The 27,773-nt window shown below is 54.5% G+C and overlaps 1 long non-coding RNA gene across 1 annotated transcript; it reads left to right on the top strand.

The window, feature by feature from the left end:
- On the top strand, window positions 5,002-27,272 carry LOC108637948. The gene is made up of 2 exons (XR_001919420.1): window positions 5,002-5,337; window positions 25,519-27,272. It is a non-coding gene; the product is annotated as an uncharacterized LOC108637948 (long non-coding RNA).

Genomic DNA, 27,773 nt, shown 5'->3' with positions numbered 1-27,773 from the left:
CAGCCCTGGGCACAGATGCCCAAAGTTGCACACCTTTGCCTGCCACACCCTGGCAGGAGGAGCCTGGACTCTCCCTGGCTGTGGACCAGCAGTCCGGGAAAGGCCATAAGCACCAAAAGAGGAGGTGCTGGCTTGCCTGCGGGAGGTCCTGCGGGGAGGGGATCCTTGGTCAGGAGCGAGGACTGGACGTTTCTTTATGCAAAGTGAAACGACTGCATTTGTGAGCCTCAGGCCGGAGAAGGAAGCTCTGAGCTGTCACGGGCGGTCCTGCACCGGCCGGTGTGCTTCCGCCTGCAGCTGCAGTAGCTCCACGACGGTGCAGCCTGCGCCAGGAGGGCAGGGAGTGTGCCCCAAAGACCTCGGGGCTGTTTCCCAACCCGTGGTATAGGAAGCGACTCGCTGCAGCCGCAGATCTGACAGTGCTGTGCTTGAGTCCCGGGGCCAGGGGGCGAGGCCCGGGGAGGGTGGGGGCTGAGCTGAGACCACACTGCTGGTGAGTGCCTGAGTGGGCTTTGGAAATCAGACGTTCTGACCCTGCAGCTGGTGTCTCTCCCCTTGGTGGTGGTGGTCTGAGCTTCCTTCAGGTCTGGCTGTCTTTGGAAGGATCCCAACTCTGGTAAGAAAACCCCTGACTGTGCGCAGCACCCCCACTGCTACTCACAGGGCAGGACAAAGATGTCACAGTAGGATGTCACTGGATTTTGCAGAGGTGGACCAGGCCTTGCTTCCTATCTCCGTTACTGGCTGATATGGGCTGGGCCTTTTATAATTAAATGTACCTAGGGAAAGCTGCTCCCCACATGGAGAGCTATAGAGCAGTAAATATACCAAAGGTCCTGAGAAGCCCCACAACTCAGGGTCCAGCCAGAGCTTGAGTGCAGGGCGAGATGACCGGCCCCATGCCTTGTGCCTCGTCTTGTGGTTGCTCCACGGCTGGAGCTGGGTGCTGTGCTGGGGATGGCAGGCGAGGTGGGGTCCCCACTCAGCCTTCCCTTGCCTGCCCCAGAGACTCAGTGTGTGTGCACACACATGTGCAAGAGAGAGAGGATAAAGGGCGATTAGAAACCAGAATGCCAGATGAAGGCTTACCAGGGTTTATCTGCCTTTTAATGTAATTGTGAGACAAATTAAATATTTACTGTTTACAGGCTGAGTCAGGAGGAAAAATCCAATCAGACAGAAAGGCCTCTGACTCAGAGTCTGCCTCGTGAGCTGGCCACCAGCTCCAGCCTCTGGCTGCTCCCTGAGGTGGAGCCTAGACAATTCAGCAGGCCACGTTCTGATGATTCAGAAAGTCCATGCTAAGCTCCTGCTGCATACCAGACGTTGTGCTGGTCTCAGAGATTGGAGGGGATCAGGGGAGCGCCAGACACCTCCCACTTGACCAACGACCATCACTGACACGCAGGAAAGCCCTGCAGGGAGTGCTCACCCCCTGGGGCTCAGGGTCCCAGCTTCCCTTCTCCATCTGTGGTGCAAGCCCTCTCTTTGGAGGTCAGAGAAATGACGGGTGGTGCAGGGAAGCCCAGGGTCAGGGAGGTCAGGTGAAGGGCAGGGAATCTGTGTCCGCCTTCGTGCCAAAGTCCACTTACTCCTTTAGGAGTGATTTGCTGAGAGATCTCAGCCACTGACACGGAAGTCCAGAGCTCTGAAAGGCTTAGTGGTCATGACCTGGGGCCTCACTGCCCCACACGGGGCGATTTCATCACCAGCTGACAAATTAAGTTTCTCAAGAGAAATGCAAGCCAAGGGCCAGGGGACCTCAGTGTCTGGCCTGTGGAGGATGGTCCTGAGAGCTCTGGGTGGTTTGGTTGGAGAGTCAGAACCTCCCTTTCACTGGACTTTTTTTGGATAGTGTTGACACACTCTAAATCCAGTGACTGGGGTCGTCAGAGAAAGGAGAAATCCATGGAAAGACAGGCAGTTTGGGGCTGCCTGAGCTGGCCCTTGAAGCTGGAGGAAGCAGGGCAGTGTGCTCTTACGGCCTTCTGCACGCGTGCAGCCCTGCAGACTCCTGCTGTTTGCAGCCACCCAGCCTGTGGTGCCCTGTGGCTGCACCCTCCGGAAGCTGGTGCACTGCTCACTCTCTGTGGGGACTTTGGAAGCACTGAATGATTGAAGGTCCTGATTTCCTGTCCCGCTGCAGCCAGGTGGGGCTGCCTCATCTGTGTGGCCAAGACCAAGGACTTCTGCGCAGGGGATTTATTTGGGGGCCGTGATTCCAGGGAACAGGAATGGCTCACTGGGAAGGTGAAGTGGGAGTGGAAGGAAGTCGCTGTGGGCCACTGGGGCTCTTTTTACCTGGGGACCCTCTGGGGTACTGGGTAGGACGTGCGTCAATTGCCCACCTGAGGTGTCCGAGGGAGAAAGTGTTCATCTGTGGGTGTGCCTCTCCCACTGGCCAGGATTTGCTGGGGGCATTGACTGCCTTGCACGTCCAAGGGTGGGTGTGTACCAGAATGGCCCAGCAGCTTCCCGGGCACCTCAGGGGGCAGAAGCAGAGGGCCCAAACAGAGAGCAAGTGATGCGGATGGCTGTGGGAGCAGGTGCTGCCAGCTGCCCCTGCTGGCAGCTGGTTGCTCCTGTAATTGCTGGAGGGAAAATGCGAGCTGAGGGTGGGACAGGACGATGTCAGAGTTGCCCACATTTCTTGAAACCCAGAATTCTTCCTTCTTGCTAGTGTACATTGAAAGCCTGAAAGTTCCTCTGGGCCCTCTGGGGAACTAGTCCCATGCATGAAATTGCAAACATGAGTTTGGGGTGAACCTGTAACATCTCCTTTCACTTACCTGTTCATTTATTCAGCAGACTTTTATCAAGGGCCAACTCCTCCTGGCTAGGGCTGCAGGACAGAAATGAGCAGCCCTGGTCCTTGTCCTAGATCTTGAGAAGCTCATGGTCGAGGGCAAGGGTAAGCAAACATTTTGGAAAGGATGAGACAGTATTAATAGATAATTTGGCTTTGTGGGCCACGTGGTCTCGTTGCTGTTGTAGTAGGAAAGCAGCCGCAGACAGTGTATAAACAGACGTTCGGATAATTCTGATAATATCTTACCAAACTAAGGGACAGGCTAGATTGGGCCCATAGCATGTGAACCTGTGGCCAGCACCCAAGGAGAACAACCCAAGCTGAAACAAGCCCAGAAGACCATGTCCTCTGCCCAGGGAAATCACAGAAGGTTTCTCAGAAGAGGTGTCATCCGAGTGAGGTCCTGAGGGGTGAGTGGGAGCCTCCTGGATGGAAAGTAGGAGAAAGGCATTTCTGACAAAGGTAACTGCGCCTGAGAAAGCATCCCATGTGTGTGTGCTTCTGAAGAGTGGGACTCTCCAGAAATTGTGGAGGCCTGCAATATTCTCTGGGAAATATTTTCAGATAAGACAACCCATGGCAGTTTTAAAAGGAGAGTGGGTGGGAGGAGGAGGCAAACCCTTCTTTCAGGGCTGGGAATCGCTCCTGGGACCCCTCCATGCAGCATATAGCCTCAGTAGACATGAAGGGCTGGTTTAGAGGGTCTTCCCGGGGATAGGGGTAGGCAGAGCCCTCAGAACTTGACTCTGCTTCCCAGAGCTCACCATGCCATCTGCCTCAGCCACCCTGCTGGGCAGGGAGCCCCGCCACCTCCATGGGTCACAGCCACTCAGCGTGGTGTTTGTGACAAAGATTCTTTGCTTAACCAAACTCTAGTCAGGCTTCTGAACTTCCTAGGTCCATCTGTGCACTTCCTTTTAGAATCTAGTTTTAGCAAGAACCCTGAGAAGGCTAACAAGAACTGTGATGCCTAACCAGGTTCTTCACCCTCCTCCCCAGGTGATGTCTGATCACCCTGGCCTGTTTTCAGCAAGAATCCTGCTGGACCGCTTTAGACAGAACCCCCGCCACCCCTCATGTGCCCTTTTGTGTCCTTGGCTGTTCACTCCCACACGGCCAGGCTGTATTAAGAGCTGAGGCCTGTCTCTTCCTCCCCCTGCAAAGCCCCACTGTGGGGTCCCTGAGCCTACTGCAAAGGTCCTGAATAAAGCCTGCTTTACCGTCTTTAATGTGTCATAGTTTTTTTCCTTAGCATCAGTCAGGGTTCTGTTGGGCCCCAGGAGCTAAAATCATCTGGCATGTCGCCAGCACAGAGGGCGTGCAGAGGTGTTGGTGAGAGGGCTTCCTGTGAGAGGCGGCAGGCTCGGCTGGGAGGAGGACTCTGCTGGCACCCAGCTCCCTGCCTGGCTCTGGGGTCTCCAGCTCAGGCTCCCCATCGCTGTGGACCCTGGGGGTGGGGCTGCCCTCTCAGTGGAACGAGTCTAGCAGCTGAGGGCCAGGAGCCCCCAGCAGCCCATGCTGAGGGCGGTCAGCACCTCCAGCACTCGTCAGGAGGACCCGCTGATCTGGAAAAGAGGCTTTTGGACCATGTTGACCTGGCCCTCTGCTGCTGGGCGGGCACCTGGCGTGTGGGGCAGAGAGTTCCCTGCCTTTGAGTCGACAGTTTCTGAACTCTGACGCACCATTCTGGGTCTGTAATGAGATTTTCCTCTCCCCTAACTTCCCGCAGAGCGAGGAGGCTGGTTTGGGGCCTGAGGTTGGGGGAGATGGAGGGTCAGTGTCTGTTGCCCCAGAACAACCCCTGAACCTCCATGCCATACAACTATCAGCGGATTTCTGCCCATGCATCGGCGTGTTGGTTCAGGGTTCTGCTGACCCAGGCTGGGCTTGGCAGGCTCACTCAGTCGCATGGAGTCACTTGAGGGTTGGTTAGGTGGCTTTGTTGATCTTCACCTTGATCTTCCATGTCTGGATCCTCAGCTGGGACCACGGGGCCAGTTTGGCACTGCACCCCATGTCTCCTAGCCAGGCTTGTTCTCTGGAGGAGGTGGGGAGCCAAAAAGAGTGGAAGTCTGGCCTGAATGGACAAGCTGTCACATCTGCTGCATTCTGTCAGCCAAAGCAGGTCACAAGGCCAGGCTGGACAGGGGATCTCCAACTCCTGACAGGCAGCCTGACGAGGGGCCCGGAGACAGGCAGGGGTGATGATTCACGGCTATTTTTGCCAGCCACCCACCACAGGTGGACTCCTGTTGTGGGGCAGAGACACAGGGCTGACTTGCTTCCTGAGTGAGAGTGAGGCAGGGTGGATAGAACCTTCCCTTTGAACTGTCCTCCCCATTTCCAAGGTCTTACTGAGCCTCCCACTGACCCCGGCTTCTGCTCTCTCGCCCAGACCCCAGGCGTCTTCTGGAAGAGAGATGTGTGGAGACAGCAGTCTCCTCTCCCGTCCCCAGCTCTGCTGTAGGCTCATCCCGAGTCTTCTTGGCGTCTCAGTTTCCCATCCAGGCGACCTGAGGCTTTATCTGGTGAGTGGGGCCCCTCTGCACTGGCCTGGGGTGCTGCTGTTTGTCGGGTCCTCCTCCCTGCTGGGCCTGCGTACACTGCTCAGGTCAATTTTCACAGCAATCCTGGGAAGCTGCCTCATTTCCCTCTAGTTTGAAGGAGGACTTGGGGTTAGAGAGGTCAAGTTCTCCCAGCTGGTAAATGGCAGACCAGAAATTAAACCTGGGTAGGACTGACCATTGGACATGGCACAATTTCGCTGCCCCATCCTACAGGTCGAAAGACCAAGACTCTTCTAGTCAAGGGACAAACTCCTTCTTCTTCAGCCCAGCGATGATCTGGCAGATGAATGCTAAAGTTTTTTTTTTTTTAATTTTAATTTTTTCCTTCAAGTTTCCATCTGTTCACACAGCAACAAAATTTATGCATGTTCAGGCACCATCTGTGACTGCAACCCCCTTTCGAAATCCAAAAGCATTTTCCCCTTTTGTACTTACCATGTGCGATGGGGTGGTGGTCCTGAATAAATGGCTCATCTTGGATTGCCAACATCCCAGGAACCTCCATGGGAATTTTTCTCTTAGGAGGCAGGAAAGAGGAAAGGGTTTTGCTAAAGTGGAATTTTGCTTTTCTGACCTGGGCTGTTTTTTCCAGCTGACATTTCGGCAGGCTCCCATCTGTTGGCTGCGTTTCACGCCATCTCTTTGTTGCGGTTGATAGCAGATGACGCACGAGTGTGTGCGTGTGTGCGTTTGCACCTGTGCGAGTCAGTACACACCTGCCTTCCACATCTTTGAAAGCTCTTCTCCTCACACCCCACCTGGAGGGCCAGTGTGGTCACGGTCACATAACCTGAGGTTTGCGGAGGGATGATCTGGCTTGAAGGGCGGAGGAAGTGGGGGCTCTGTGGGGTCTGTGGCCTCCTGGGTCCCTAGGGCTCTGAGAGCCCAGATCTAGGGCTCTCTCCTCCTCTAGCTCAGGAGTCTCCAAACCCAGGTGGGTCCTGGCGTCCAAGCATTCAGTGTAGAAGCCCTTCCTCCCTGCAGTCCTTTCTTGGGCCGCCTGGTGGTTCCCTGACTATATCGTGGCCGCGTTGCCCCGCCGGTAGCTGCAGCTCCTTTTGCGCGGCATCCTGCGCCATCAGCACAGCTTTCAGGGCTGGCCCCTGCATTCCCTGGGCCTGGGCAGCACCTCTGCCTGCTGCAGCCTCTCCGGTGTACCCCTTCTCCCAGACCTGCCCACCCTCATCCAGAAGGCTGCTTGTCCACTGTCTCCTGCCCTAAGAGCTGGCCCCAGGCCTCTCAGGGGTGACTTCCCCACACCCGTCTCCCCTTAGACCTCAGCCTGGGTGGCCTATACTTCCTGGGTGTGTGAGGGCCCTGGGGACAGTGTCCAGCATGCATATGGCTTAGGGAGCTCCTGCTCCCTGGTAGGAGGGGGAGTTACACGGGGAAGGTGCCACAGCGTCCAGACCTGGGTGGTGACTGGGGTCATGAGGCCCTTTCCTCGGAGGGTCTGAGAAGATCGAAGGCCACAGTCCACACAGAGAGCTTGGACCAGGGTCCTGCAGGGTCCAGGGACAGGCTTTTGGCATCTTGACCTTCTCAAGGTGTCAGCCCCAGAGCACTGAGACCAAAGAGCAGAGGGGACACTGATGGCCCCAGGTGGCTCTGCTGTCAGCAAGCCCCGGACCGAGCTACGCAGCATCAGGCTTTTCTGTGATGATAATTGCTTATATTGTTGGGTCTTCCTGAAAACTTACTTTAAAATCATTACATATTATAAGCGTCACTAAATATCTCAGTAATACAGAAAGCTGTGTTCCTTCTCCCCCTAAACCCTCTTTCCTAACACCAGGGCTCTGGTTTTGGTCAGCTCCTCCCCCGCTTCCCAGAGCTGCTGTGACACTGTGCTGCACACGCTGCTTTGTAGGCTGGGGCCCTCGGGGACCAGCTGGCACCCCTGAGTGTTCACTCTGCTGGATCCAGTACTCAGAGAGCCACGTGGCCCGGCTATTCTTGTGCTCACAGCAGCTCTTCCGGATGACAGGTCTGAGGCTTCAGGGTCGGGGACACGCCCAAGGGCACGCAGCTGCTTCAAGGAGCTCAGAGATCCAAGGACCCCTGGGTCAGCCCCAAGGGTCCCTCTGCTCCTCCTTACAACTGGCATGTGGGCAGGGCCAGGGACAGAAGACATCCCCGTGGCCCATTTTACATTAAGACACTCGGGTCTAGACAGGTGAGGGGACTCGCCCAATATCCCACTGGTTATAAAACCCATGGACTGTCTCTCAGAAATGTCTCCCAAATCTCCCCTTCTATCCGACAAACTCTCAGCAGAAGAGCCCACCCCGTCCCCTGACCTTTCTCTGGGCCTTGGCGTGGCATTCAAGACTCATCATATATGTAGCAGTGGAGCACAGGGTTTAAGGGCAGTGACTGAAATCAGAGACCTGGGTTTCAACGGTTCCTTGCTCTGTGACTCTCGACAGGACTCTTCTTCTGTCTGGAATATTTTCTCCCATCCTGCCCCGGAGGCAAGCTCCTACTCATCCTTCAGGACCCAGATGTCAGGGAAGCCTTCCAGATTTCCCCAGGCATCCTGTCTTGCATGCTCCACAAGCCCCACGCCTGGACTGCACGTCTCTTCCTTGAATGATCCCACAGCGAGAGGCTGTACCTAGGCTTTCTGCGGGCCCACCGGTCATCAGCAGCAAGTGTTAGCCAGATGGACTCATCGTCACCGTGTAGCAGGAGGAACGTAACACAGCAGTGTACCCCCGCGAGGTCCAGGGCCCCTTCTGTTGGCGCACACACAGCTGCCCCGGCTGGTGGCCCTCTCGTGTGGCAGCGGGCTTGTGAGCATCTGGGTGTCCTGACCGGCCACTTGCCAGGCCCTGCAGGGGGTGAGGGGGATGGCTCAGGGAGGAAGATCAAGATATATTAATACATTTTCTCTTAATTAAAAACTAACGAGCCGTGTTTCCCCAGCTGGTTGGTGCTGTCAGGGCCATGTCTTAGCAGCAGAGGTTTGGCCTGTGGCTATGTGTGTGGCAGGGCTTCTGGGAGCGGGGCTGGGGTTGTGGAGAGCACTGCTAAGGGTCCACCAAGCCTGCAGGGCCCGTGGAAGGCCTGTCTGCAGACCCAAAACTGAGCCACTTGGCGGGGCCTCGGCAGCCTGAGAAAGAGCCGGGCTGGGCCCCGGGGTGGGACAGGCCTCGCGCTTCTCCTTCTGGGCGTTGCCTGGTGCCTTGAGCTTGTCCCTTCCTGGAGCCCCCGCCTCGCTCTCACGTACCGGAGCTTTGCAGTGTGGGCTCAGGGGTCTCACTGAGACCTGCCTTCAGGGTGATGGTGCGGGGGTCACCTTTGCGCCCCACACCCGCCCTGCTGAACTGCGGCAGTGAGAACAGCTTGCAGGAACTCTCACCAGCAGGGGCAGGTTGACCTTTGTTCAGCTGAGACTTGGGATGCCCGCACGTGTCTGTGGGACCCTGCCCCTCTGAGTGGGCAAGTCCCAGTCCCCGAGAGCTGATGGCATAGCAGGTGAGGTCTGGCGAGCAATCTCGGACGTGCTGCCTCCCTCCTGTGTCTCCCCGGGGCTCCCATTTGCAAAGTGAGGACAATGAGAATACCGCTGATCTGGGCTATTAGGAGCAAGATAATAACAGTGCAAAGTCGGGAAAGCCTTCTAAGCTCACAGCAGCATCCTGCTGGGAGCGGTCAGCTGGCACAGCTGGCCCAGGGCACTGAGGGCTGCCGCATGGAGTGAGGCTGTGAGGGAAGCCCCACACACTGTTCCTGCTCTTGAGATCTGATGTTGCGGTGGGAGAGGGACCAGCACTGAACCAACAATCCCAGATACAGTCACGTCCGGGTGTGCCCAAGTGGGCCATCGCTGCTCGGGTCTTCAAAACTCAGCCTAGGGAGCAAGGCTGCTGGGAAGGGGCGGCAGGGAGCAGGCCGTCTCATAGCATCATGGTGGTGGGTCCTCATGCTTTCAAACAGCTTTGCAGCATCTAGCTGGTGGAGGCCATCTGGATCTCTTAGGGACTAGGTGGGTAGTAATGCGTTTCAAGCATCGCTGGCCTGCACGCCATTGACTGATGGGGATACAGGAGAGGGGGCCTTTGGCTGGGAATCCACATCTGCTCTTTGCTCTGCTGTCCCTTCCTTCCCCCAGGGTGTGAAACCTTGTAGCCACAGGTTCTCCAGACACCAGAACCCTAGGAGCTTGGTACTAAAGGGCCCCAGGAGAACTGGGTCCAGCCTTCTCCGGTTATTGAGAGGAAGAGGCAAACACCGATAGATCTGCATCTCAGGGCCCAAGAACTTGGGCCGGGCTTCTCCTTTCACTGGGCCTCAGTTTCCCGAGTACATTGAGGGTGCTGGGCCAGATGGTGCTGAGCGTCTTTTCAGCTGTGATATGCTCATGTTCATGAGAAGGCCCACAACTGAAAGAAACATGATAAAGCCTTGTCAGTTTTCATTTTCCAAGTTTTCTGTGTATTTTTTTTTAATCAGAAGACAAAATGTGATTAGACCATATGCTAGGCTAATTGTTCCCAAAACAGAATTTAAACATTTGAATATGTTTGCAAGAGGGAAGCAAAGTGGAGGAAGCTGTGGGGAATTAGGACTGATTCCTCCCCAGGGTGAGCCCCCTCGGGGCCTCTGGGGGGCTCTGGGTGCTGCCTTGGGGAGCAGGAGCCCCAGCGTGGGGAGGGTGTGCTTTCCCTGTGGCCTGACTGTGTGCAAGGCTGAGGTGTGCGCGTGCCCGTGTCCCCATGTCCGTTCATTCACACTCACTCATTCATTCCCTCTGGAGACGTGAGTGGGCGACCGCTGCGCTTCCTGTCCTGCAGAGCCCTGGGCTGGCTCAAGCCTTGGGGAGACACAAGGGGACTGCAGCTCTGTGTGACGGGGTGTGGAGGGTTGGGAAGGCTGGCGCTGGAGCAGAGACCCGAGCAGGGGGACCGGCCTTTCCAGCAGAGAAGTGGCCTGTGCGAAGACCAGGTCAGGAGCAGCCTGGCCCACAGAGGCCGTAAGCAGGCTGTCAGGCCTTTGTGTCAGGAGCTGGGAACTCAGGAGTGGCAGGCTGGGGCTGGAGAGCTGGTGGGTGGGATCCAGTGAGTGACCCGGGTGAGTGCAAGCCTGGAGGGGATGGAGTCACCTCTGCGTGTAGGGCTGTGCGTCCTCCCTTGGGGAGCTGCCGGGTCAGCTGAGGATGTTTCCCTCACTGGGAGGGCCACCAGCTGGACCCCTTGGGCCGAGTCACACCCTAACTTCTCCTGTTTCGTAACCAGAGGTCAGACTGTTGGAGAGGCTAAGGTGCTCCTGAGAATGACCTGGCCCCTGAAGACAGAGCTTTAGGGCCCAGAGAGTCTCGAGCCCAACCCTATGGACGGGGAAACTGAGGCATAGGGAGACGGGGGCGTGGAGAATTGTCATTCCCCACAGAGGTGGGGTTAGAACCCCACACACGTGGTCTGCTGGGTCACTGTGGCCCCTCTGCTCAGAGCACTGGACAGTGACCAGCATCCTCTGGTGTGAGGTGGTTGCTGCCGGCGGCTTTGATGGAGGGTGCTGAGAAAGGGGAGAGCCTCTCTCTGTGGTTCTGGATAAAGGAATGGACACAGGCCTCATCTGCAGGAAACTTCCCTGATGAGGCAGGACCTGATGTTTGCAGGTGCTGCGCTGGAGGAGGCAGAGACCAGAGACAGGGGCCTGCTAGGCCTCTTGGAGGATGGTGGTGGGGGGCTGGTGCATAGGGTGGGCAGGCCACAAGCCCAGGAGAGAAGACTAAGGATGAATTTAGTGATTGTAAAACCTCAGAAACATGTGGTGAAACAGCTGAGCCAGGGGAACTCAGAGACAAGAAATACCCAGGAAGGGGCAGGGCTGATGCCAGGCTGGGCTGTCTCTCCCACCCTCCATGAATGCTGTCCCACCACCCCACAGTGGCTGAGATTACAGAGGGCTGACGGATGCACGCAAATATAGTTTTGTTCAAAGAATGGGCTTAATTAGGCATTTATGCCTGTGGTTCTGAGCCCAGAGTTTTCTCTCTCTTTGGCATGCAATCCAAGAATGGTATTGAGGATCATCTGCAGAGGAGTGTCCAGATAGTTGGGAAATAATAAAGCAGATGGCCCCACTGGTAAAGCTGACCTTCCCTCCCTCCTTGTGGCTAAGCACGGCGAGACTGGACCTTGTGCCATTCACATGGGTGCCTCACTGTGCAGAGCACTGGGCCCTTCACAGCCAGCCTGGACCCACGGCTGGGAGACTTGGGGCCTCCCAGAAGGTCAGCTGGAAGGGCCAGAGCTGCTGAACGATGGGGTATCTGAGGCCCAAGCTTGTGCAGTAGAGTGACCCCTGCACCACTTGAGACAGCAGCCTGCCACCCACCCCCGGCAGGAGCCCCACCCAGGCCTACGGCCCCACCAACTTTCCAGAACCAGGAGAGAGAGTGTCCAGCTTGCTGTTCTCACACAGGTAAGGCTCACAGCTGAGCATTGTGGTCCTGAGCTCAGGGGAAGGCAGGAACCATGGCCTGGGGTCTGGAGGATTCCCGAGGGTCCTGGATCTGACCCATACCCATTGCCTTCTTGGCCTGTCCCGATCTCTCTTCTTGGTCTCTCTTCTCCACCCCCAAAACTGCCTGGGGTGTGGGTCAGAGGGGCAGCCCAAGCACTCCAGGCCTGAGCTTCCCCTCACGGGGCAACTCAGGTCCTCCAGGGACCACGGGTGCCTCCCCCTGCCTGGTGCCCCACAGGCCTGTGGTGTAAACGGGATGTTCAGTACCTACCTTCAGTTGCAAAGAACATAATCTGACTTCATTATTGACCATCCAGTGATGTTCACATGTAGAGTCATCTCTTCAGTTCAGTTCAGTCCACTCAATCATGTCCAGCTCTTTGCGACCCCATGGACTGCAGCACGCCAGACTTCCCTGTCCATCACCAACTCGCGGAGCTTACTCAGACTCATGTCCATCGAGTCAGTGATGCCATCCAACCATCTTATCCTCTGTCCTCCCCTTCTCCTCCTGCCTTCAATCTTTCCCAGCATCAGGGTCTTTTCCAATGAGTCAGTTCTTTGCATCAGGTGGCCAAAGTATTGGAGTTTCAGCTTCAACATAAATCCTTCTAATGAATACTCAAGACTGATTTCCTTTAGGATGGACTGGTTGGATCGCCTTGCAGTCCGAGAGTCTTCTCCAACACCACAGTTCAAGAGTATCAGTTCTGCACTCAGCTTTCTTCACAGTCCAGCTCTCACATCCGCACACGACCACTGGAAAAACCATAGCTTTGACTAGATGGACCTTTGTGGACAAAGTAATGTCTCTGGTTTTTAATATGCTGTCTAGGTTTCTCATAGCTTTTCTTCCAAGGAGCAAGCATCTTTTAGTTTCATGGCTGCAGTCACCATCTGCAGTGATTTTGGAGCCCAGAAAAATAAAGTCTGACACTGTTGCCATTGTTTCCCCATCTATTTGCCATGAAGTGATGGGACCAGATGCCATGATCTTCATTTTCTGAATGTTGAGCATTAAGCCAACTTTTTCACCCTCCTCTTTCACTTTCATCAGAGACTCTTTAGTTCCTCTTCGCTTTCTGCCATAAGGGTGGTGTCATCTGCATATCTGAGGTTATTGATATTTCTCCCGGCAATCTTGATTCCAGCTTGCGCTTCATCCTGCCTAGCATTTTGCATGATGTACTCAAGTCATCTCTTGGGTTATTGGAAAAGGCATTTGCTACAACCAACATGTTCTCTTGACAAAACTCTGTTAGCCTTTGTCCTGCTTCATTCTGTACTCCAAGGCCACACTTGCCTGTTATTCTGGGTATCTCTTGCCTTCCTAATTTTGCATTCTAAGCCCCTATGATGAAAAGGAAATCTTTCTTTGGTATTAGTTCTAGAAGATGTTGTAGGTCTTCATAGAACTGGTCAACTTCAGCTTCTTTGGCATCAGTGGTTGGGCATAGACTTGGATTTCTGTGATGTTGAATGGTTTGCCTTGGAAACTAACTGAAATCAACCTGTTGCTTTTGAGGGTGCACCCACTAGTGTTGACTATGAGGGCTACTCCATTTCTTCTATAGAATTCTTGCCCAGAGTAGTAATTTAGTCCACAGTAACAGACATAGAGGTCATCGTGTGTACTCAGCCTCTTCAGTCGTGTCTCTTTGCAACCCTGTGAACTGCAGTCCACCAGGTTCCTCTGTCCATGGGATTCTCCAGGCAAGCTTACTGGGGTGGGTTGCCATACCCAGCTGCAGGGCACCTTCCTGACCCAGGGATCAAGCCTGTGTCTCCTGCATTGCAGGCAGATTTATTACTGCTAAGCTACCAGGGAGGCCTGACATAATGGTCATCTGAATTAAATTCACTCATTCCTGTCCATTTTAGTTCACTGACTCCTAAAATGTCAGTGTTCAATCTGGTCGTCTCCTGCTTGACCACATCCCGTTTACCTTGATTCATGGACCTAACATTCCAGGTTCCTATGCAATATTGTTCTTTACAGCAACGGACTTAATTTTCACCACCAGACACATCCACAGCTAACTGTTGTTTCCACTTTGGCCAATTCATTCTTGAAGCTTTTAGTAATTACCCTCTGCTCTTCCCCAGTAGCATATTGGACACCTTCTGACCCGAGAGACTCATCTTCCAGCGTCATAACTTTTTGCCTTTCCGTACTGTTCATGAGGTTCTCCAGGCAAGAATATGGACCATATTCTGTCAGAATGCTTCACTGTGACCCATCTGTCTTGGATGACCCTGCACGGCACGGCTCACAGCTTCATTAGTTATGCAAGCCCCTTTGCCACAACGAGGCTGTGATCCCTGAAGGGTATCTGAAGATGGAGAAGCTCTACATAGTCAGCAAAAAAAGACCTGGAGCTGACTCTGGCTCAGATCATCAGCTCCTTATAGCAAAATTCAGGCTTAAACTAAGATTCAAGGGATTACATCTAGTAGGCAGAGTGCCTGAAGAAATATGGACAGAAGTTCATAACATTGTATAGGAAGCAGTGACCAAAACCATTCAAAAGGAAAAGAAACGCAAGAAGGCACAGTGGTTTTTTGAGGAGGCTTTACAAATAGGTGAGGAAGGAAGACAAGAGAAAGGCAAGGGAGAAAGGGAGATATACCCAACTGAATCCAGAGTCCCAGAGAATAGCAAGGAGAGAGAAGAAGGCCTTCTTAGATGAACAATTCAAAGAAACAGAAGGAAACAGTAGAATGGAAAAGACTAGAAAATTCAAGGAACCACATTTTCTCAAATTTTTTGAAGATCTCAAATCTTCAATGGAATTGGAAATATCAAGGGAACATGTCATGTAAGGATGGGCATGATAAAGGACAGAAACGGTGAGAACTTAAGAGAAGCAGAAGAGATTAAGAAGAGGTGGTAAGAATACACAGAACTACACAAGAGAAGTCTTAATGGCCCAGACAACCACAATGGTGTGATCACTCACCTAGAGCCAGACATCCTGGAGTGCCAGGCCAGTGGTTCTTAGGAAGCATCACTATGAACAAAGCTAGTGAAGGAGATGAAATTCCAGCTGAGCTATTTAAAATCCAAAAAGGTGATGGTGTTAAAGTGCTGCACTCAATATGTCAGCAAATTTGGAAAACTCAGCAGCGGCCACAGGGCAGGAAAAGGTCAGTTTTCATTCCAACCCCAAAGAAGGGCAATGCAAAGAGTATTCAAACTACTGTACAGTTGTACTCATTTCACAAGCTAGCAAGGTTATACTCAAAAGCCTTCAGGCTCGGCTTCAGCAGTTTGTGAATTGAGAACTTCTAGATATTCAAGCTGGGTTTAGAAAGGGCAGAGGAACCAGAGATCAAACTGCCAACATTCTTTGGATCATGGAGGGAATTCCAGAAAAGCAAGGGAATTCCAGAAAAATATCTACTTCTGCTTCATTGACTAGGCTAAAGCCTTTGACTGTGTCAATCACAGCAGACTGGAAAATTCTTAAAGAGACAGGAGTACCAAACCACTTTACCTGTCTCCTGAGAAGCATGGATGCAAGTTAAGAAGCAACAGTTAGAACTGGGCATGGAACAACTGACTGGTTCAAAATTGGAAGAGGAGTACGTCAGGGCTAATCGTCACCTTGATTTAATTTACATGCAGAGTACATTTTGCAAAATGTCAAGATGGGTGAATTGCAAGCTGGAAGCAATTTGAAATATCAACAGCCTCAGATGTCCAGATGATACCACTGTAAAGGCAAAAAGTGAAGAAGTGAAAGTGTTAGTCACTCAGTTGTGTCCGACTCTTGGTGATCTATTGATTGTAGCCCGTCAGGCTCCTCTGTCCGTGGAATTCTCCAGGCAAGAATACTGGAGTCAGTTGCCATTTCCTTCTCCCAAGGATATTCCTGACCTAGGGATGAAACCTGAGTCTTCTGCATTGCAGGTAGATTCTTTACCATCTCAGCCACCAAAGAGCCTCTTGATGAGGGTGAAAGAGGAGAGAGAAAAAGCTGGCTTGAAACTCAACATTAAAAAACTAAGATCCTGGCATCCAGTCCCATTATTTCATGGCAGATAGATGGGGAAAAAGTGGAAGCAGTGACAGATTTTATTTTCTTGGGCTCCAAAGTCATCACAGACGGTGACTGCAGCCATGAAATTAAAAGATGCTTGCTCCTTGGAAGAATATCTATGACCAACCTAGACAGCCTATTAAAAAGCAGAGGCACAATACTTTGCCAACAAAGGTCCATATAGTCAAAGTTATGGTTTTTCAACTAGTCATGTATGGATATGAAAATTGGACCATAAAGAAGGCTGAGCACCAAAGAACTGATGCTTTCAAATTGTGGTGCTGGAGAAGACTCTTGAGAGTCCCTTCGACTGCAAGGAGATCCATCCAGTCCATCCTAAAGGAGATCAGTCTTGAATATTCATTGTAAGGACTCATGTTAAAGCTGAAACTCCAATACTTTGGCCACCTGATGGGAAGAGCCAACTCACTGAAAAGGACTCTGATGTTGGGAAAGATTGAAGGCAAAAGGAGAAGGGGACAGCTGAGGATGAGATGGTTGGATGGCATCACCGACTCACTGGACATGAATTTGAGCAAACTCTGGGAGACAGTGGAGAGCAGAGGAGCCTGGCGTGTCACAGTTCACTGGGTCACACTTAGGGACTAAGCAGCAACAAAGTGCCCACCTGCCCGTAGAGACTGTGTGTCTGGACAGGAAGGTGATATTGCTCTTTATCCACCAGGCTGGGATGAGGCTGCTGGCCTCCTGCGTGCTGTAGGGCACTGAGCCTGCAGTGGGCAAGCTGGCACACTGGCAGAGCTGGATTTGATGGCTGGGGTTGTGAGATTCATGCAGAGAGAGCCTCACACTGGAGTGCATGCCCTTCTCCAGGAGTCAGCCGTGGGATGGTGGGCTGTGCCTGCCCAGGCTGTCGCTGCGGGTCAGTCCCCCGTCGTCTGTCACCAGCCTCCACAGGATCTGCTGGAGGGGCTGGCGTGTGGGTGAGGGGAGCAAAGGAGAGGGGCCTGATGGGCTTTGGGGATCATTCAGTTGGTCCTTCCTGATTCCCAGTGCTGAGGGCCCCCTGGAGGGGGCTGGTGTCTGGCCAGGGTGGGGCAGGGCAGGCAGCATGGTGGCTAGGGGTCCGGGGAGGCAGACAGGGGCCCACTCTGTGTCCTGGCTCTGGTGCTCACCCGAGGCCAGGGCTTCACCCAGCTGTTTAACTGCCCCAGCCTCCTCCTGACCTATGACCTGACAGTGATGATAATCCTTTTATAAATAAAATCCTCCCCTAGCATACGGGAATCCTTGCTACCCAACCACTGCTCCTGTTTCAACACTCCCACAGAGCGGGCCGGGGTGGGGGGGTGGTGAGGGTTCCTCTCGGGCACTGATGGGGCTGTGATGGGTCCACAGTAGTTCTCACTTGAAGGCTGATGACTAGTTTTGGTCCAGCCCCACCGCTCACGGGAGAGGAGGGACAAGCTGGCTGGTGAAAGGATCTTCAGAAATCCAGGAGAGCTGAGTCAGCCTGTGGAAGCAGACCTCAGCTAGCAGGATCTATATTCAGGCCACACGGCCCTTCAACTCTCTATTTTGGCATTCTGATGTAATCTATCTTGCAGGACGGGAGGGATCTCACAGCTTGGCAGGCACAGGTTAGATGTGCGAGAGACTCCCTAAAGCGGGGGGCTGGCTGCTCTGAGAGGGTACCCTCTGGAGCTCCCTGAAGGCAGGAGTGACTGTAGTGGGAGGAAGGGTGAGTGGACCAGGGTGCCCTCACAGTTCTAGGCACCCGACTGTAGGTCACCCCTGATCAGGGGTGAGACAGGCCCGTGTTCTGAGCAGGCAGCTCCCAGAGTCTTCTCTTGCTCCTGGGGCACAAGCGCCCTGGAAGCAGGCAGGCTCCTATTTGGCCCAGGCTATGCCCTTGACCCAGGCACCTGGGTGGGGGTGAGGCTTTCAGAGGTCGTTTTCAGGCAAAGGAGGAGGAGGAGAGCAGGGCTGACAAGCTGGCTGGTGAAAGGATCTTCAGAAATCCAGGAGAGCTGAGTCAGCCTGTGGAAGCAGACCTCAGCCAGCAGGATCTATATTCAGGCCACACGGCCCTTCAACTCTCTGTTTTGGCATTCTGATGTAATCTATCTTGCAGGACGGGAGGGATCATGGAAGGACAGTCTATTAGCACCGGGCCCGGTGGTGGGCTTGGAAGCCTCCTCCTCTGAGCTCCTTGCTGTGTGCAGACGGTGTTGTGACTGGAAGGTTCTCGGGATGAGCACAGTGCGTATCCCGGAGCCCAAAGGGCCTGGGGTTGCCTGTGGGAAGGCTGGAACTCAGAGAGGCCAGGCCTGGGCCGGGCCAAGAGAAATTCCAGCTCTAAGGGACGTGAAGCTGTGCCTTCCTCCCCCCGGCACTCCGTGCGTGTGAGGACTGTGAGTCACTGTGAGACGCGAAAGAGCAGCGCCCTGCCTCCTGCTTGTCTCCCGACTAAGCAGCACGTCTCTCCTCCTCCAAAGCGCGTCTCTCCTCCTCCCCCTCCGCCGTCTCCTGAGACAGTGCTGTGTGGGAGGGACCCGCACGGGCTCAGGCTGTGCTGTGGTTTTGCTGGTGTTGTCTCCTGCTGGTGACGGGAGAGCCCACCGCCCCTGTGTCCCAGGCCTGGACCCCCGCGGGCGGCTTGTGCAGGTAGTGCTGCCGCTGTGGTGAGGCCGTGGGGCTCTCACCCTCCCCCCGGGCCTGTTCCGGCCGCGTCTAACAGGCCTCAGTGGCAGCGGCTTGTTCGTGGTCACGCCTTGTCACAGCTGCCAGCTCCCGCCTGTCTGCTTCCCCACCCCTGCGTGAGTGCGTCCAGGATCGCCGTCTCTGTAACCTGCTTGTGGCCCAGTCCTTAATCTCAGGACCTGGGGAGACTCACTGAGAGCTGGGGATGCAGGCGCAGCTCAGTTCTCCAGGGCAGCAGGTGAGCAGCTGCCCCCAGCAGCGTGGCCCCCTGGACCCTGGGAGGCCTTTTGCTGGACACTCACTGAGGGGCCAGCACAAACCGCAGGGGTCTCCTTGGCCATTCCTGGCAACCGAGGCATTCGGTTTCAACCAGCCTCTCTGTTCTGTCCCATTTTCAAGGGTCTAGAAATCTGGGGTCTTCTGGGGAGAATGGAAGCACCTTGTTTCCAAAAACTATCCTGTCTAAGGAATAGAATGTCTTGTACAGCCTGGACCAGAGAAAATTCCAAGGGGTAAGTCATCGCACTCTCGGCAGACAACAGGCCAGGCACTTCGTTGCTTGAACCGATGGGTTCTGATACAGTTAAAGCAGCAGCACCTCGGGCCTGGGGATAGACAGATGAGGAAAAGCAATTCTTTAAAACAAAACAGTAACTGCAGCTGCATTTCCAGTTAGATTGACTAAGCAGATGTCAATACCTCTACCTATGGAGACAGGAGGTGTGTGTCCTGGTATGTTCCAGCCAGAGCCCTTTGATGGAACACACACCCTGGCCTTTGCACTCCTTTCCAACAGCTACAAGCCCTGGGGAACTGTTGAAAGAAGCAGACAATCGCTGTCACCCCCAAAGCCAGGCTGCTCCGTGTGCCCCTCAGGGTTCCCTCCGTCTGTTCTCTGCCCCTCCTTTTCTCCCTCCCCCCCTTTTCCTTCCCCTCCCTCTTTCCTTCCTACCTTCCTTCTTTCCTTTCTTTTAAAGAACAAGGACTAGAAAGGACCACCACAGCATGTCTCGAGAGGGTCTGCACGCAGGTGCTGCACGCTGGGGTTGTATCGGGGCCTAGGGAGTGCGGCTTCGCAGAACTCCCTGACCACACGACTTGCCTGAGCCTGCACGGACCCCTGTGCTGTGGCGGTCTCAGGGCCTCAGTTTCTTGCACAAGCCGCCTTGGAGAGGAAACGAGTGCGGTGGGTGTGGCCCTGGTCCCTGCCATAGAGGTTTTGTTGAGGTGCTCAGGCCTCCAGAGCCTGCCTCTGCTCCTCCACCCCAAATCTCTCCCTTCTCCCCAGATGGCACTGGGAACCTTGTGGATGGAAGTTTCGGAAGACACCTGCCTCGTTTGGGGCTTTATTCCCAGAGCCTGGCACAACGTCAGGCCTGAAGCAACTCTTGTCAATGAGGAGACCGGGCCAGTGGCCCTTCCTAGGCTTTTCTGGATGACCCTTGCACACAGTTCTTATAGGACCTTCTTCTCCCTCTTTCCCAGGAGGGTCATTTTTCCCTGGGAAAAAGTGCAGACTTCAGCAGACAGCCCTAGGGGTCTGCATGAGACCCTGTCGGGGGCCAGAAGCCGGCTGGAGATCTCCCTGAACTGGTCAGGGAAGGGGGTGCAGAGTTAAATATCACAAATGGAGTCGAGTGTGTCCACCTTCATCCCCGCTGGCATCTGTTGAGCTTGAATCCTTGCTGAAGCTTGGCCGGGTGGCTGTCCCAGCGGAGAGGTTCCCGTCAGGGAGGGCTGCCAGGTGCCTCTCCCAGTCCAGCCCTCCTGATGCTCTGGGCCTGCCGCCCCCACCCCGGGCTTCACAGCAGCCCCTGGATGCTGCGGGTGGAGAGGGCGCCAGACGGTCCCCGGGTGAAGCTGCTGCCCTCATGCATGCTTTGCCCCCTGGCCCCGGGGGCCCTGCAGGGCTGGTTGTCAGCTTCCTGGCTGCTGGGGAGACCTGTGCTCCAGGCGCAGGGAGGCCGAGGCAGGCTTTGAGCCGAGGCCTAGCTGACTCCCAAGCCCACACGGTTTTTCGGGGCTGCTTGTGGCCTCCAGATGGGGACAGGAAAGGAGACTGGCCATGGCCAGTGCAGACGTGCTGGGCCTGGAGCCTGCTAGGCTCCAGGTTTGTGGGAAGCACGAGGCTGCCCAGGCACCCCCCTAGCCTGCTGGTGGGCGCCCTGTTGTCCCGCCCCTAGGCCGCGGTGCGGGGCCAGCGGCGGCTGAGGACTGGCACGCGGGACTCCCCGGTCCTCTGGAGGGGGAAGGTAGGCTTCAGCTCCTGTCTGAACTCACGAATGCTTCTAAAGTCGCTGTCTGGGATTCAGTCCTTGCGCTCGTGTTAGAATAATTGCGTTCGTGGTCAGGTTTCTGTTGCGATGCCGTCTCCCCGGGTGGCTGTGTTCCGCGGGGTGTCTCATTGCTCCCTGCACAGTGCGCGCCTCCCAGGCCAGAGGCTGGCCCTTTGTCTCTGCACGTGCATACCCAGGGCCTGGCTGCTCCAGAGTGTTTGCTGAATGAGTGAGTGAGTGGCATGTTCAGGGTAGCTAAGGTTCTGGGTTCACAGGGCCCAGGAACGAGGAGGAGCTGATATCAAGCTCGCTGCCTTCACAAACCCCCCTGGGGCTGAAACCAGCCAGCTTTCAGTCCAGGACCCTCTGGAGGGGAGAGCTGATGTGTTCAAAAGACAGATGCCTCTGCATCCAGTACACTCTTCAATTTCCCAGCAGTTATTTCCACCCCTTTTTTATTCTTCGGAAACCTTCTGGCCCAAAGAGATGCCGGCTCCCTCCCAGGTAGCACGCACCCTGATGTGGACAGGTGGGTGAGAGCAGAAAAACAGTGGGCTGAGGGCAATATGCTGTGCTGATCATCAGGAGAGGCTTTACTGTGTGAAGTTCCAGATTGCTGTTTCAGCAATCAAACCTTGGGGCTCAGGAAGACAGGGGTCAGAGAGTGAAAGGGGCACATTCTCCAGCCTCACTCCTCATAAGCCAACCAAGGGGCCCACCAGACTGACTCCCACCTCCCCCCAGGCCCTGAAGAGGAAAGAAGAGGGAGTCCAAGCCCACAGACCTGGCTGTCCCGGTGCACCTCTGCCTGCAGAGGCCCCCCAGGCCTCTCGAGAGGGGAAGACGCCCCCGCCCAGGTGGGGACAGAGGGCTCCTTCTCCCCTCACCTGCTCCGGGGGAAGCAGGCTGGTGTCCACCTGTGCAGGCTCTGGAGCATGGTCCTCCATTGGGAATCACCTGCAGAAATTCCAAGAGCGAGGCAGGGACAGAGGCTGAGGAGACAGAATCCCGTGAGCTGAAGGGAGCTCCCACCCACCAGGTGCTCCCGAAGCTTCTGGGGCCTGGCCCAGGCCTGCGCTGCTCCTCAGGCAGCGTCATGGGAGCTCCTGGGGCTGGGGCGCGTTCAGGGAGGGCTGGGGCACGTTCAGGGAGGGCCCGCCCCCGCCCTTGTCCGAGGCTGGGGCCCAGTGCTGGGCGTGAGGCATGCGATGGGGGATCAGCTTGGGGCAATTTCGTAGCTGCCCCTCTAAGGAGGGCATCTCCAAGGGCCTGAAGCTTTTACCCCGGGGTTCAGGATAACTCCTGTGTGTGTCTGTGTCTCTGTTTTTGTGTGAGTGTTAGTCACTCAGTCGTGTCTGACTGTGACCCTGTGGACAGTAGCCCGCCAGGCTCCTCTGTCCATGGAATTCTCCAGGCAAGAGTACTGGAGTGGGTTGCGTTTCTTAATCCAGGGATCTTCCTGACCCAGGGATCAAGCCTGGGTTTCCTGCATGGCAGATGCTTGCGTGTGTGCCTGGGCATGCCCATGTCGTGTGTTCTCACGCACACGTGTCAGTGTGTCTGAGTTCACACCCCTGTGTGGCCTTGTGTGTGCTCATGCCTGTGTGTGTTTCTGGATGAGGCCATGTGTGTGCTCACAAAACCCTGCACAGCCACTCTGGCCTCCCTCCAGAAAGCTGTCCTCTCCTTAGCCTTGCTATTGATCTTTCCCCCACTAACCAACTCTGGCCTTGACCTGCACAGGACTGTGTGTCCTGTGGGGCTCCCCGGGGACCCTGGAGGCCTGGCATTGCCTGTTGACTGTTGGAAGCATCTGAAAGGCAGGAGTGGATATGAGATCCTGGTTCTTGAACTTCCAGACCCAGGCCAGCCTCCCACCTCTCCTGATACATAAGCCTTCTGATCTTTTGTTTTCTCATCTGTGGAATGGGTATTCTGATTACTACACAGTTGATTCAAAAGAAGAAATGTCAGACCCCAGCACCATGGTAGGCTCATAGCAGTTTCTCTGGAAGACAGCACTCTGAATGTCTCGAGTTTGTTCTGTTAGGAGTACTGGGGAGGAATAAATCCTAGGGCATTCTCTAGTTGCATCCAAAGTCAGAGACAAAAGTAGGAACAGATCCAGGTTCTGAGGAATTAAGTCCATATGGAGGAGTTTGTCACACAGCCCCTTATTATTACTGTACATAACAGTAGCAATTACGACTTTGAACAGCTACAACCACAGCTAACATTTGCGGAGTGTCTACACTGTGTCAGTTGCTGAACAATATGTGTTACCATGATCTACTATTTCCTGTCATCCTTGCAACAACCCCATTTTGTAAATGAGCAAAGGGGGAATTCCCTGGTGGTCCAGTGGTTAGGACTCACTGCTTTCCCTGCCTGAGCCCAGGGAACAAAGATCCTGCTAGCCGTGTAGTGTGGCCCCATCCCTCAAAAAAAGAGTAAATGGACCTATCTCTCTCTGTGTTTATAATTGCTTGCATTGTTTAGATAAAATCAAGAGCAAGTGTGATACGGTGAGAAAGCACAGAACTGGCAGTCAGAAATCCTGGAATTTACGATTAATTGTGCCACCAGTGCGTCCTAGGGACGCAGGCAAGTCATTTTCTGGGATCCTCACCGAGCACCGTTGTATGTAGTGGAGGTGTTTGCTACATCACCACAGTGCCTCTGCACACACGTCTTCTCTACCCAGGTGCCTTGGTCGCTCGGCTTCCTGGGCAGACTCGGACCCAGGGAGGCACCCCACTCATCCGTCAGGCTCCTGGACCTGGGAAGCCCGCCTCTTGCCTCCTGGTCACAGATTGTGGCACTCTGCGTGTGCCAGCACCCTCAGTGCTGAGCCCAGCAGCGCTCCGAGAGTTAAGAGCTGCTGATGCCTTGCTTACAGACACCGAGTCAGGTGGCGTGCGGTTGCCGTTTGAAATCACATTAGGCTGTAACTTGAGAGAGAGGTTGTCAGCTTGCCTGCGTTTGGAACAGAGATTTGAATAACATTTCTGATTTGTCCCAAGCTTTTCCTGGGGATCTTGACAGGATCAGGGAACCAGCTGTGGATGGAACCAGGGCGCCCTGGGGGTAAAGGGGAACTTGTTGGGACCTGCTTGCTTTTCTGTGCACGTAGGCCCCCCAGGCCACCCTAGGCACCTGTGCATTTGTAGCAGAGCCATTTTCTGGAGCAGGCCACCGCCCACTCTGCACAGGGGATGTGGCCACATGGTGTCTCCCCCAAGGAGGCACTTGTTTTTGACCTGAGAGATCTTTTAGAAGGCCACATGCTTTGTAATTGGACCACGAATGCCATGCTCCATCCTAATTTAGTTTTGGGGATTTGGTCTCTCACTGGATCCCTTTCTCGAATTTTCCTTCAGGAACTTGTTTCTTTCCTCTCGTCTGTTCCTACCTTCTTGTCCCTGTGTCCACCCTGAGGCCTGCCCGCCGGTGTCTACCTGACTGCTCTCTCCCTCTGTCACTTCCCCCTCCTTTCCTGCCTTCTCCTTCAGCTTCATGTTTTTCTATTTATTTTATGTATATAACAACCCCTCGTACAGCATAGCTCCATGAAATTTACAAATAGCAGCTCATGTCATCCTCACAAAAGCCCACTGAGGAGAGTACTGCAGTCACCTGAGGTTTAAAGTGGCCTTTGTAGGTTTGGAGGAACTGCGAGGGCCCAGGGGTGAGGGGCAGGGGCAGACTGAGATGAGAATCACTGTCCATTGCTGCCAGCTTTCTAGTAAATGTGTGCAGAAACCTCCAGCAAAGCAGAGGACCTGCCCCTCCTGCGGTGTGGCTTTTCCCAGCCCTGAAGGGCATCCTGCTGCCCGATCCCTGCTCTGAGCAGAGTAAGCCCCCAGGAAGACTTACTCCTCAACATGCCACGTGGTGACTTCCCACCTCCTGAAAGCCTCTTGTAAACTTCTGGGCCAACGGGGCCACCTACTGGGACTCAGTAAGACACCTCACCTGGTTTAGTGATGGAGTTTGTCGTTAATATATCTTTTGAGGTAGGAACTATGAATCCCCGTTTAAAGATGAAAAATGAAGGTCTAGAGAGGTATAGCAATTTGCTCAAGGTGATCCCACTGAAAAGTGCTAGGGTGGATATTTCAGCCCAGGCCTTCTTGACTTAGCCCCGCTTAGCCGCACCCCGGGGCCTCTGTGACACGAGGGAACAGTCGGGAGATCAGCTGTTGTAACAAACAATCCCCAAATCTCTGTGACTTGACCCGAGAAAAGTGTGCCCACAATTCCTTAAGCAGACTGACCTGGGTGTCTCCTGGTGACTGTCCTCCAGGCGGTGACTGAGGGGCCCCCGTGTCTCTGCTGTCATCTTGGGCTTCAGGGTCCTCAGCTAGATTCTGTGTATCTACCCAGCAGGTGAGGAAAGAACGGAGGATGGTATAGGAGGTTTAACTGTCTGGGCCTGGGAGTAGAGTTCATCGTCTCCACCACCTTCCCTGGCCAGATTCAGACACTAGCTGCAAACGAAGCCAGGAAATGTAGTCTGGTTTTGTGTCCAGGAGGGAAGGAGGAACAGTTTAGTGAACAACCCAGCATCTCCCATACAAGGTCCAGTCTGTTTCCAGTTTCAATGGTTATGACATCCTGGCTGCCTTCTGTTAGGCAGATCATATTAATTTTTCAATTTTCCTTCCCTCCCCATCCTTGTCAAGGTGTGTTCTGGACAGAGTACACTTCTTCGTTCTGAAGACTTGCCTCATGACCTGCTGCAGCCAGCGGAATGAGAGCGGACATAAGATGTTTCACCTCCAACCGAGGGCTTCCGACGTTGTGTGGCTGTGTTGGCCTTTCATCCCCCTGCCTTGCACCTTGAGAGGGGTAGGCCTGGGTGGCGATTGTGCCTTCAGCCTGAGCCCTGGAGTGAGTGTGTGAGCAGACCCCAGTGGCGAGCAGAGACGCTTCAGCCGACGTGCGACCTGTGAGCAGGAAGCATGCGCCTGCTGCTGTTGGAGTTTTTGTCTCACACGTGTGGTGGCCCTCGCTGGCCTGCATAGACTGCTGCCGGGCAGAGTGACGCTCACAGACCCGGCTCTCCCAGGCCTCTGTGATGCCGGCTGCTGTTGGCATTTGTTGAAATTCATGATCTCGTAGAGCCCAGGCCACGGGCAGACCCTCTCACAGAACTTCCCTTAGCATTTCTGCTCCTTGGGTATTCAGAAGGTGCAGAGGCTATTTCCTGTTTGGTTCTTGTTCACAGATGCATCCAGAATTCTTCCCCTCCCTGGAGACCACCCTCATGGAGCAGGAGCCACGTTAACTCCCCTTTCCTCTTGCTACCATGCTCGTGCCCCACACGTGGTGGATGGTCAGACAATGTTTGCTACGCTGGATTGACTTGAGCGTTCACCCCACAGGGCATGCTGAGTGCTGGCAGGAATCGCCAACAGGGCCCAGCCTGTGCTCCGTGCTTCGAGGCTGGATCTGTCATTGTGAGAATGAGGGGCTGGGCGGCCTCCCAGGGCTCTTGGCCTGGGGCCTGGGCCTGGCAAAAATGTGATCCCTCTCACTGTCCTCAGGATCTCGGCACCCAGAGCCTGTGTCGGGGGGAACGAGGCAGTGTCACACACTGGTCCACCCCCGTCCTGGGAAGCCGGTGGACTGCCTTATCGGTGGCCCCTGGTGGCCCCAGCAGTCCTGCTGTGGTTCCCGGAGCAGAGGCTGCCCTGCATCACGGGGAAATCGGTTTGCATCAGGATGCTTGGGGATGCGTCAGTGCTGGCATTTGCGGACCTGGTACAGAGACAGCTCTGGGCTCACTGGTGCTTCTCCCGTAGTGGATGGTGACCCTGGTTCTTGGACAGGCCTGTACCGTGGAAGCTGCCCAGACCCCACAGGCCTTGCTAAGCTAACGGCTGTAGATTCGTGAAGGTATCTGGGCCATGTGGATCGAAGCTGGGTCAAAACACGAGGTCACAGGCAGCAATACGAGTTAACCTCTGCTCCGAATCCTGCTAAAGTCAACTCTAACAAAGGAAGGGCTCTCCTGCTCTCTCTGTGCAAAGAAAGGGATGAGCGACACGCACTTAGCTGCAGCGGGAGATTCAGGGTTTATTAGTTATCCATCATTTATCTGTCACTGCAGACAAAGTACTCCAAAGTTCGTGGCTTAAAGGAACTGTAAGCAGTTATTATCCTCAGAGTTTCTGTGGGTCAGCTTGGTCAGGCAGCCCTGGCTCAGGGTCTGTCATGAAGTTGCTGTCACCTGGAGACTTCCGAGGAATGGTTGCTGTTGGGAGTTGGTAGGGGCCTCAGTTTCCCCACATGATTCCAGCTCCACATCTGCTTGACTGCTCCTGATCTGGTGGCTGTCTTCCCTCAGAGCAAGCGATCTGAGAGAGAGATCTAGGCAGAAGGCATCCTTTTTATGACGAAGCTTTGGAATCATAAAGCAGTACTTGTGCAAACACTCTATTTGTGAGAAGTGAGTCATTCAATACGGACCACATTTGGAGTTAGACTTCATTCTTTGAAGGGAGGAAGTCAAAGCATTAGTAGATATATTTTAGAACCACCATAATGATGGAAAAGGGAAAATAGCCTGTAGTGCCCTGTGCATATCCACCCCAACCTATTAAACCTCCTTTTCTGCCTCCAATCCACAACACAGAGGCCCTGAGACCCAGCAGGAGCCTCGGGCGGCAAAGGACAGCGCATCTCTATGGATCATCTAAGGCAGGAGAGTGACACAGACTCCCATGTGGGCTGAAAGGTGCAGAAAGACCATGCGTGTGGAAAGGCTCTGCCTGGGCTGGGTGAGGGTGTGTCTGTGGGCGAGCTGGAAGGAGGTTGGCAGGAAAAGCCCCTCCCTGGTTGAGCTCACCTGTGTGGAGCCTTGAGCAGTGGGGCCGCTACATGGTCAGACAGGCCTTCAGGACACTGAAGGTGCCTTCACTCTGCAAACTAGGGA

This window comes from Capra hircus, chromosome 18 (genome assembly GCF_001704415.2).
Source record: "Capra hircus breed San Clemente chromosome 18, ASM170441v1, whole genome shotgun sequence".
Taxonomy (NCBI): Eukaryota; Metazoa; Chordata; class Mammalia; order Artiodactyla; family Bovidae; genus Capra; species Capra hircus.
Note: the sequence above shows the minus strand (reverse complement) of the source record. Positions and strands in the feature narration are given on the sequence as shown.